This window comes from Physeter macrocephalus, chromosome 1, assembly GCF_002837175.3.
Source record: "Physeter macrocephalus isolate SW-GA chromosome 1, ASM283717v5, whole genome shotgun sequence".
In the NCBI taxonomy this organism is placed as follows: Eukaryota; Metazoa; Chordata; class Mammalia; order Artiodactyla; family Physeteridae; genus Physeter; species Physeter macrocephalus.
Window position 1 is genome coordinate 139,983,080 of NC_041214.2, and position 12,227 is coordinate 139,995,306.

Consider the following 12,227-nt stretch of genomic DNA (forward strand, 5'->3'; position numbering starts at 1 on the left):
GTATACAGATATGTTAAACTACGTCTTAAATTCAAGTAAATTTTGAAGATGATTTATTTTCTCTCTCCATGGAGTTCCTGAGGATGTTTGTTTACTCTATCAAGTCTAACAGCAAATGAGCTAAAGTTTAAAATAAGAGCTGCTATACAACATCTTAGGGATCTTTCAGAAATCATTTAGTCTCAGAATACAAATGGACCATATCTAAGTACCATTTGAAAATATTTTCTGATTATGAAAATGGAACACTGTATTTTTTTTAAAAGTATGGAACGCTTCATGAATTTGCATGTCATCCTTGCGCAGGGGCCATGCTAATCTTCTCTGTATCTTTCCCAAACACTGTATATTAATAGAACAAAAGCTATCATTAAAATATAAACTTTTTATAAGAATAAAATAAAACTATAAATATTTCATTATAATATATAAAATATATGTCATTATATATATTATATATTATAGAATTATTAGTATATATTGATTATAATGTCTATATTGTATGTATTATATAATTATATTCATTATATTTCATTATAATTAATCTCATCTCTGTAATTAATCTGATTTTATTTCGGTACATATTTAGATGTTCATATTACCAATTTGACTGATACTATACTTAAAAAAAAATTGTTTTAAATGCTGACTCAGCTGTCTTGGAGGATTAATTTTGTAGTGCAAGGTCAATAAACAGTTAACTTATTGTTTGATCAAATTCAAAGAAATTTATTTTGTCTCAAAATAAATTGGTATATTCAAAGGAATAAAATGATTCTCTGTGCAACATCTTCCAGGGCAGTGTCAACATCAATTTCTCTAAGTGTATTTGTGGCAGAAAATATGCATGCATTGGTTCAGCAGCCGAAGTAGTAGACTATAGTATTAGTTTGAAATATCCGTTCAAAGAAACTCTAAACACATTTACTGTTAGGGGGAAGTCTTCCAACCACATGTGTTAAATGGAAATACATATCTACTCTCCTCCTCTAGGAACTTAACCTATAGGCGTGTGCCTGAGGCTTGGGCAATGGACACTTGACCTGATAGCTGACTGCTGAGAAAGTAACACAGAGATGCAGAGGCAGTTGGAGGTTAATAGTTAATAGTTTTATTGGTTGACCTGAGAGTTTAGAGGCAGAAGGAGAAGTGCCCGGTGTAGCAAGAAGTGTCCAGTGACAAAAGTGGTGATGACAGCAATAACGTCTTAATCAGAGAGATCTTGCTGTTTCAGAAATGCTGTACTCCAGACCTCACTTAGTTCCTGGACATTTTGCAAGTATTCATCACATTCTTTAGACAATTCTGTTTATGCTTAAGTTATATAGATTGGCTTTCTTTTTGGTTTCAACCAAAGACTAACTTGTAAAGGGAGAAAGCATTCTTTAGCGTTGTATTTTACTGTGTTGTGATATATTGTATCACATACATTGTATGTGATCATATAATACTGATAGATTTTTTTACTGCTATAAGTACTACTTCCTCTGTCTTACACAATGATAACAGTCAATTTTGTTTGCATTGTTACCCCTTTTTGAGAGCTTATGGTTTTTTAAATGTGTTCATCTTTCAAGAAAGACTTGCATTTACTAGGTAAATGGCATGTGATTCTTTTGACCTTGCATCATTTTAGTAATCAAAATTGAGGAAAGCTCTTGAGCCAAGAAGACATGAGAAAGCCCTTACAAGAGTCTCTTTTAGACACCTGCAAGTGGAGAAAACTGAAAAGTGCAGTTTTCACTGGCCTTTCATCCACAAGGATGCAAGATACACCATTTGCCTCCTCTGCAGCATATGAAATAATAATCATGCTTTTTGCAGAATAGAGCTAAAGCAGAACAAATTAGAATGGAATTGGATAACCAAATAATAATAATAATAACCAAATAATTACCAAGCAACCTGAAAATAATGTAATGGAGTAATTGAAAATGTTTTTTGTAGAAACATGATTTGCCAGATATTTTTTTGAGGTAGTACTTGCATTTTCAACAGTTTCCTCTCCTAATATCTATGATTATCTGCAGAGAAATTAAATTGAAAAACTTATTTACTGTATTCATTTTCTCAGAGAATTATTAAAAGAATACCACAAATCTGAGTGAAGACCCTCTATGAATCCACACTAATTATGAGATTGGACTATCCATGTTCCTGATGGTATTCATGGCTAGTTTCATGTATACTGCAAGATCCTTAACTCAGAGCATAATTACAGATGGAAACAAACAGAGAGGAATAAAATACTTCTTTTTCTGAACAAAATGAATCTAAAAATTTTATATTATTTTAGGTGTTTTATAGAATTATTAATAGTAGATTGTGCAAACTCCAAGAGCTTTTATACATTCAGTGGGGAAGGTGAACTTTGGCTAATAAATGTATCTTGAACTTTGTCAGTGGGAAATTTAGTGCTGTATGCTATTATCTAGATGAGAAATTTTAAACTTTATTTTAAAATTGCTGCAAGTAATAGGTCTAATAAACAAGAGGCAGTTTTGAGCCATTCACGTGAAAGAGAATCAGATAACATCTTCAGCCACTCTAATTAATGTTAGTTGATGTTATAGACATTTAAGCACACCTATTAAAACACAGAGGGAAAATCAAAGATGAGAAAAGCAAGTAATAATATTTCAGATATTTTATTCTCAGTTTATTTCTAACACAATATGATTTTCTTAAATGAAATTGAATATGATCTCTCTGGCATACTATGATTGAAATTAATTCTTACGGTTAAAAAATGGACTTGTTTCTGACCTTGGTAACCACGCATATAATTTCAGTAAGAATGCAATCAGGATGTTGCAGTTGCCTTAACTTATTAAAATTGCCATTATGCAATTATCTTACTAATTGTGATTCATATATTTATTCCATAATTCCATTATTCCATATATGTATACCACAGTATGCAGGTGATCAACTTATTATGCAACATTTTATTTCTGTCATTATTTTACATTGCTTATTTCTCTGGTTAAAAAAGTTTGTTTTTTTTTTGTTTTGTATGACAAAAAGTGGATCCAGACTTTCCAACAGTTCTATTAAAAATCTGGTATGTTTTAAATGTACATACTATAGAATTTTAAATCGCTGATAGTACTGATTTTTACTTCATAAATTCTTATTCATCTGCGGTGAATTTAAATATGTAACTTGCAGTTCCTTGGATACATGCAATATTTTACTTTCTAAGAAAATATGTAGAACTTTAAATTTTATATATGAATGGCCACAAAAGATGGCATATGGTCATGTGGAAGATTTTAAATTGTTCTCTTATGCATTAAACAGTGTTATAATCAGTTTTACAATATAAAAATATTAAATTTATAAAAGAGTATGTCCAATAACTGTCCCAGTCTTCCAGCAAGAAGATTCAATGTAATCACTCAAGTTGCTAGGATTCATGCCCTGTCTTTGACTTATGCTATAGTAGTGAGTCTTGTGACTTTTCAAAAAGAAAAAGAAGTTATGAGATGGTATTTTTGTGCTTTTCTTTTATCACAACAATTTCCATTAATTACATGCTAATCAATAATGCATAAAAAACTATATCAGTTACAGAGTATAGCAAATTTAAAATACTATATGACATAAACAATTTATATATATTTTCTGATATTTCTTGAGAAATATTTTTTTCTTTTCACATCTGTTGACACCTCCTCTATATTCAGTTTTTAAAAAATTTTGGATATTTATAAAATATTAATTAGTATTTATTTATTATTTATTAATATACTTTAAAATATATACTAACTAAAGTTAATAGATGTACTCAGTTTTCAACTAATATTTTTTCTATTCCAAGATTCTACCCAGAATGCTATATTACATGTAGTAGTCATGTCCACCTAGACTCCTCCTACACTTGGCTGTGACAGTTTTACAGACTTTCCTTGCTTTTGATGACCTTGATGGTTTTTAAGTCATACTGGTCATCTATTTTGTAAAATGTCTCTCAGAGGAACTTTAGTGACAATTTTTTTCATAGTTAGACTTTGTTTGGGTGTTTGGGGGAGGGGAATCTCAGAGGAAAAGTCTCATTTTCATCATATCATGAGGCTATATACTATCAGCATGACTTATCACTAACGATATTAACATTGATGACTTCAGTAGGGTAGGGTTTGTCAGGTTTCTCACTTTAAACTTAATCCTTTTCATTCTTTTGAATACTGCATTATTTGGTAGGAAGTCACTGTGCATGTTTCCTTTTAGATACATAGATAGAGATACAAATCTAACAATATCTCTATATTCCTAGATTTGTCAATATCTATACACATCCATCTATCATCTATCTATCCTTCTATTAATCATCTATCAATCTATCTACCTCTATATAAATCTACTTATCTATATCTATTTATCTTTCTATCATCTTATTATATATGTCAATTTGCAACTATATTAAGCTAAACATGGGATCATACTGATGTCTCCAAATCTATTCCATTATCACATGGGTCATTCTAGGTTTTCCCCCTTGTTTATCTGTAATTTCCTACTTCAACAGTGAGAGTCCCTGATCCCTCCAGTTACCTTCCATTTACTTAATATTTAATCCCAGTATATATCTATACTGTCATCAGAATTGTTATCCTGTACCACCAGGGGAATTTTATCAATTAGAGTACATTGCTATGCAGAGCTCCTTTTGACATTACTTTTCCAGACTAAACTTATGTCCAAAGTTACTTAGGTTGGTGATTTTTCACTAACCTCCTCCAGTCAGTTTCTTTAATATATTAGTGATACAGTCAGATCCTTTTGTCAGAGTGCATTCCTTACTGGGATCTCTTAAAAAATAAACAAATAAATAAATTTAATACATTAAGATTCACTCTTTGTACTGTACATCTATAGTTTCAACACATAGATAGTATCATATATCCACAACTACAGTATCATAAAGAAAATCTCATCACCTTATAAAATACTCTATGCGTTGACCTATTCAACCTCTTCCCGAATCCCTGGGAACCACGTATTTTTTTTTTTTTTTTTTTTTGCGGTACGCGGGCCTCTCACTGCTGTGGCCTCTCCCACTGCGGAGCACAGGCTCCGGACGCGCAGGCTCAGCGGCCATGGCTCACGGGCCTAGCCGCTCCGCGGCATGTGGGATCTTCCCGGACTGGGGCACGAACCCGCGTCCCCTGCATCGGCAGGCGGACTCTCCACCACTGCGCCACCAGGGAAGCCCACCACATATCTTTTAATGAATGAAGGCTCTTATTGCTCCACATCCATACCAACAAAAGGTATTGTAAGTTTTTTGGTTTTTTTTTTTTTTAGCTATTTGAGTAGGTATGTAGTGTCATTTGAATTTGAATTTTTTTGATGATAAATGATGTAGAGCATCATTTTACATGTGTATTTGCCATCTATAGCCTTTTGGCACAGTTTCGGTAAATTTTAAAGAACAAAAATTAAAGAAAAATCACACCTAAATTTAGTTAGCTACAATGCCATGAATGAACTGTGAAGTGTCATAAACAAAGGATCTTAATAGGCGTTAACTGTATTAAAAATGACAACGTGTAAATTAGTAGCTTCAACTACATGAAATAACTAAAAATAGTAGACAATAAATTTGTGCCACACTTTGTTGAATCTATTCAAAATACCTTAATGTGAGTAAATCTCACAGCTTTGTAAAACATACTTTATAATACCATAACCACAGTTATTTTTAAGGTCAAATTATCATTAAGTTACTTTCCTAAGAGATGTCACGACTAATATGATAAAGGACTTATTTCAGTTTGAGCATAGCCTTTGCCTGGCTTACTGATCTCTTTTTAACAAGAACTATGAAAAACTACTTGGCCTATATTAAGTTAAATACATATTTATAGAAGGCCGGCGGCAAGGAGAAAGATATTTTAAAAAGTCAAACTCACATAAAACATTTGAAGAAAGATCTCTTTATGGCTTTAAGTTGCTCATTCATTCATATTTTATTCAACAAAACTATTTTAAGTTTCTCTGTGGTTTCAGACACACTTAAAATTCATTTTTTTGTGACTAGGTGACCCAGTTCAGATGTTATTATATTTTTATTTCTTAAATAATAGTGTCATTCAATTTATTATGCATTTAAATATGCATACTTAACAGTACATTGAATGGTTACTGTGTATCTGGTCCTGTCCTAGGTGTGGAAATTGTCAGTAAAGAGGCCAAAATTCTGACCCTTGGAGGTTACATTTTAGTGGAAGAGTCAGAAAATAAATATGATTAATGCATAAAATATATATTATGCTACATTTTAATATATGCTAGAGTGTGGGGTTTTTATGTGAGATTTTTGCCATGTAAATATTTGAATTTTTACATGGTGTTATTGGAAATGTTAATCCAAAAGGTGAATTTTCAGTAAAGACCTAAAGGTAATGAACGCCGTTCCTGCAAATATTTGGAGACAGAGTAAGTGCAAATGCCCTGAGACAGAAGTGTTTCTGGTCTGAGTGCTGAGGTCAGTGTAATTGAAGTGGTTCTTCGTGAGAGGAGATCAGTAGATAATGTCAAAGGGACAAGAACCCTATTTTTTCCAAAGTGAGGTGAGAAGACATTAGATATTTTTAGTAGATACATGTCATGCTCAGATATACGTTCATACAATAATCATGCAGACTGCTTTGCTGAGAACAAACTGAAGGATGTAAGGGAGACTCTGAGAGAGGAGATTATATGTTACTACTTTAATGACAGGGAAAAAATTGAAATGGCCAGTGATTGTGGGGTGGTGCTAAGGAGAAGTACCCAGATATCTGCTAACAGTCAATTTGATAGAATTTTCAAAAAGACATATTGTGGGATCTGAGAAACAGAGATTTAATAAAATCACCAAGGATTTTGGCCTGAATAATTAAAAGAATAGATATACCTTTAATGGAGATGAGGAAAACTGCAGAAGAAGGCTTGGGAGAAGATCACCTTTGACCGTATTAAATTTAAGATGTCTCTGTGTTACACTATTGGAGATGTTATCAGACATATACATCTGCAGTTCAGGGAAATTGGGCTTGAAATATAATTTTTGAATAGTCCACATATTTAATATATGAATATATAAAGAAATGAATATAAAATAATGTTTCAGCTTCTGGAGAGAATAAGAGCTCATTGCAATACCAGGAACTCTTACCTTTCATCCCATAATGTACAGGCATTTAGACTTCCACAGTATTTTTAACAGATTCTGTATGTTTCTCTCACCAGTATACATTTAATGCTTTTGTGGTAGATGTTTTCTGGGCCGAAGTTACTAGTGAATGAGTGATTCACATGTGAAAAATCCACTCCAGCAGTGCTACCAATTTCAGTGTTTGATTCCTTCCTCAATATTATTGCAAGGGGTTTTAGCGATTATATTTCATTGAGTCTAAGCCACCATTATATCTAGGTTTTAATTAACCCACTGAGGTTAAGTTCATCCGTAACAATAATTACAGTATTGCATACATTTTGAAGGAAAAATGCAATCTTTGGGGTGTAAAGTTGGTGAAAGGAGAGACATTGAAACAGGAAAGAAAGGAGATAATAATGGCTGCAGAGCAAGAAAGCAACAAGAGCAACAAAAATGCCCTCTCTTAAAAACTGTGGATACTCCATATGTGATCTGTAGCTGTCAAAGAATATATGATAATTTTATGTAAATGCCACACAAATCCATACAGATATCCTGTAACTATCATATGTTCTTTGGTTCCCAGAAGGGCAGGCATCCAAATATGGAAACTTACGACCATGATGAGAATACGATGTGTAGAATTTTTACAATTCCTTGACCTTCTTAAAGTTGATTGTTTTCACAATTCTCAAAATAATCATAAAGTCACTTTAATAATTATAAAGTGGTAGATGGGATGAGTTATCTATTTTCTTAACTTGTCTATAGAACACAGTATTTTTTTTTCCTAGCTATTAAAGACTTGTTAACAGTGGGGGTATGTAGAAGATAAACATGATGAAAGCACAATATGATGTTCCTGCTTACATTCTACAAGTTCTGAAGCTGGAATGAGAATGTCCACAACCACTGGATATGAGGAATTTGGTGGAATTGAGAAAATAACTTCCTCTTTTTTACCCATTCTCCTTCCCTTCTTACTTACTTTATAAAAAATATTAAGGTGGGGGTGGGAGTGCTACAATATATAAGGTACCCTTGATTCAAAGATTAAAAATATATGATTTCTTGTGACCAATATTTAGTAACAGAAACCAGATTTACTTATCCACTTGAATTTTTAAAAAGGACAAATTGTGTGAATAAATAGCTCTCATGCCATTGGATATTAGGCAATGAAGGACATTGAACCATGAGAGAAAGGAAACAGACAAGGTATGCCTAATGATTATCCCAGTTTATTGCCTAGAGAATGTTTATAGGCCAAAGTACAGAAAGGTGGAACCCAGGATGTCTCTGGAAGTCTACCAGAGGTGAGAAGACAAAGTTGGAAGACCAGGGAAGCCAATGCAGTGAGAGTTTACAAAGAAAAGAACAGGAAGGAAAAAGCTGCAAAGAAAAAAAAACTCCAGAAATCTCTAAAGGCTCCATCAAGAGAATTCAGTTGAGTATATAAATCAACATATGTGTGTGAGGAAATTACCTAAATCCAAGAAAGAATGACCTGAAAAGATTATAAGGAACAAAGCCTGAGATTTACACAGGACCAGGAACAAGCCTGCTCCCAACAGCCAGAGACATTCTCTCAGTTCTTTCACATTTGCGAATTTCTGTCTCTTAATGACAAGTTAACTGAGCATAATATACTCGGACCTCCCTTCAGTTTACGCAGTGTTTCAGTGTCTTTTTTCATTGAATGTAGCTGTGGAGAGTTAGAGGGAATGCCATTATCTATTCTGTGACTAACAGGCATTTCCTACATGACATATTCTAACTTTGTTTATCAATTACTTTCTATAACTTCCCCAGGGTGTATATTTAATTTGAAAGTCCTATTTCAGTTCTTATATGCTATATGATATATTCTTGAATTGTTTTTCATTTTAGATGGTGTCCATCTATTATATAAAAATAATTGTATTTTCTATGTCATTTACCATACTGGATACTGTTAGTCTCTCCCCCATATCACTTTCATTTGTCCAATTTCTTAGTCTTTTTCTAATTTTTCCTTCATTTTAACTGTAATAATATATATATCCCCCTCCATGCCTTTGATTAGATTTTATCAGTGACTTCTGTGTTTCTTGTGGTTTCTAATTGCACTGAAATCTCTATTTTCATCTTATCAGATCTTTGAGGTCTTGAGTTCATGTTAGCCTGCATTTCTAATTTTATCATAAGAGGCACTTCAGAGAATTTTTCTGTCACTTGACCCTTCAAAAATATATTCTTATCCTTCTTTTGCAAATTAATATACTTTTTTTTATAGTGTCTATAGTTGCCATATTATTTATTTCCAGCCTATTCATATTTAATCCAGAAATTTTAATAGAATATGCCCAAATATACTATTTACTTCAATACAGCATTGATGCACTAACATTTCCAATGTATAACTATTATATTTACTCACATTCAGAGCTTCACATTTTAGGAAATAGTGTTGCTTTTTAATTTTTCTGTTTCTTAGGGGTGGGAATGAGATTGGGAAGAACTCATTGGGAAGTACCTGCCAGTGTTATTTACAAATATGGCTCTATTTTCTCTTTAAAAAAATCTTATTAAATCTCCTATAACAGAGTGATCAGTAGGCAAATCTATCTTATTTCCTTGACCTTTCACTTGCTTTCACAACTCAACACATTAGATATAGCTTTACTTTATGTAACAAAGGAAAAAGTCTCAACACTTAAATTTAGATATAAATACATATTATCTTCTAACATATTTGGCAATGTGGAGAAGGATAAAATATTTGAAGCCAAATAATATAGTACAGATTGGAAACACCTGACTCAAGGAAAATCTTAGTAAAAGCAAACAACTACGTATGATGGCTTGAACGCGAAAATGTAAAGAAATGAATGGTACATTTTTCATTATAAGGAACCCACGAAATATAATTAAGCACTTTAGACCTGAGTGTCAATGCATTTGTATGTTCCCTTTGTGTTTTAATAGGGAGCTGATGCTGTAAACAATATGTACATATTTATAAATAGCAAAAATTAACTTACTTGCTTTGCAGAAAGTATCACCATAATGTTAGGTATAATTTTTATTAATTTAGGCTCATTATCTTAACAATTTCTCAGAGAATAATATTCTCCATGAAATGCTATGAGCCTACATCCTATTAAAATCAAAACCTTAAAGATTTTAACATATTGGCTGAGCAACACCACTCCAGATATTTATGTTATTCTTTCCCGTTGATAATCATACCCTCAGAAATTCCATATATAACAGAAGAGTGTCCGAGAGCTTAGCTAAGCTCCGTGTTATTGCTGCCTTGGCAACCATTTTGTTTGACGAAGCAGACTTCAGGGAACATAAAATGACAAGTTTGTGCAAGCACAAACCCTAGATAATAGCCTTCAGAGGCACAAGCAAATGTAAACTCCTGATATGACTTTCCTAACAGCCCTTGTAATCAACAATCTCCTCTCCTTCCCAGTGCCTTCCCCTGTGCTCTCTTTACATAAGAGCACTGTGGCACTTACCAAAACCCCATTCTCTTGGTTTGAACTGACAATCAGGCCTTACTCAGGAACCCCAAAGCCACCCAAGGACCCCAGTAAAGGCATGTGCCTCACATCCTACCCCTTTCTCTGTCTGCACTTTGCCTTGAGCTCCCCATGTGGCCCCTCAAGATATGGCGGGTACTTCCTCCAGAACCTGTGAATGATAAACTTCTCTATTTCAGCTTTACTTCTGGCCTGTTGTTGAACATTTGTTTACCATTCTGTACGCTATGCTCCACTAAACAACTGTTAATTTGACAGATTCATAACAAACATATAGTAGTCAAATAAAGAATATTCTTTTATTCTCCAAATTTACTAATAAATTTAGTTTATGCAAAATATGAACATGTACATTTCTGGTTACCAAGATAAATTTTGTCAAAATATGTATATCGCTAAAGGGCAGTGTCCGTACTCTTTGAAGCTATTTGCAATCTGTTTGAGATCAGCATTCCTTAAAAAAGCATTCATAAGATTAACATATACTGCATGCATATAAAACACACACATATACTGTATGTAAAACATTGCATTTTGGAAGACTGAAATAAAAATATGATTATTTACTAATTTGTATGAATTTTCAAACTATGAAGAATTGAAGTTAATAAGATAAATAAAACAAAATAAATTTGGGGTATAAGTAGTTATGTTAGCAAGAGGGGAATATAATGCCTGAGAAAAAGAATAATAATCAATTGTAAATGTCTCAATAGAGTTGGCAAAACTTGAGTTGAACACAAAAAATATGAACAGGATGTGGTTAAACAAGTTAAGTAGTGAGAAAGAAAAAAAAAGTGGCTCCTGATATCTGGGAACTGATCTCACCATAACTGCTAGGCCTTGGTGTTGTTAGAAAGTACTTGGCACTCACAGCTAGGATTTGGTGTTCTCTTGTTGAGTGTGGAGAATCTCACAGAACCATGTCAACAAATTCACAATGTGTAACGTGATGAAGGGAGACCAAAGCTAAGACCTCAGATGAAAACAAAGTCACTGTTCAAACACCCGAAGACACCAAACATTCCCTTCTCCTTATCCCTTCCCCCTCTTTCCTGACAGCATGCACCCAGAGCAAATCCTGCTTTATGAACCAGTCACAAAGTCACCTAACACAAACCCCAATTCTATAAGTGTTTCTAATAACATATTCATTAGATTCCCCATAATTCCCTGTGGTGCATATTCTCTCTTGCAGTGAGCTACACACCCAACTTTGAATACAGGTATTGTTCCAATGTTCTTTTGTCCAGAAGAAATTGGGAGCGTATGGGTAATATTACTATAGGAGTTAGGATGCTTTTGGTTTCATGAAGAATATGGTATCACCAACTGCATCACTAAGGATTCTAAAAGCAAAGGATGAAACAGTCAAGGATTAGAAAATGTTAAGGAAAGGATCATTTACTTGTGGATGGGAAGAGTAAAGAGAACAGACAAGGAATTGCAAGGCACTCAGGAATAGTAACATCAGAAAGCATTTACCACCTCTAGACTTGAAAGGGCTAAGGAAGCTATTTCTGGTCTCTAGTACCAAGGATATAGGA

General features: G+C 33.3%; 1 non-coding gene across 1 annotated transcript; it reads right to left on the reverse strand.

The window, feature by feature from the left end:
• Positions 1-261: 261 nt before the first annotated feature.
• LOC112064022 (U6 spliceosomal RNA) lies at positions 262-363 on the reverse strand. The gene has a single exon (XR_002891317.1). It is a non-coding gene; the product is annotated as a U6 spliceosomal RNA (small nuclear RNA).
• Positions 364-12,227: the final 11,864 nt, after the last annotated feature.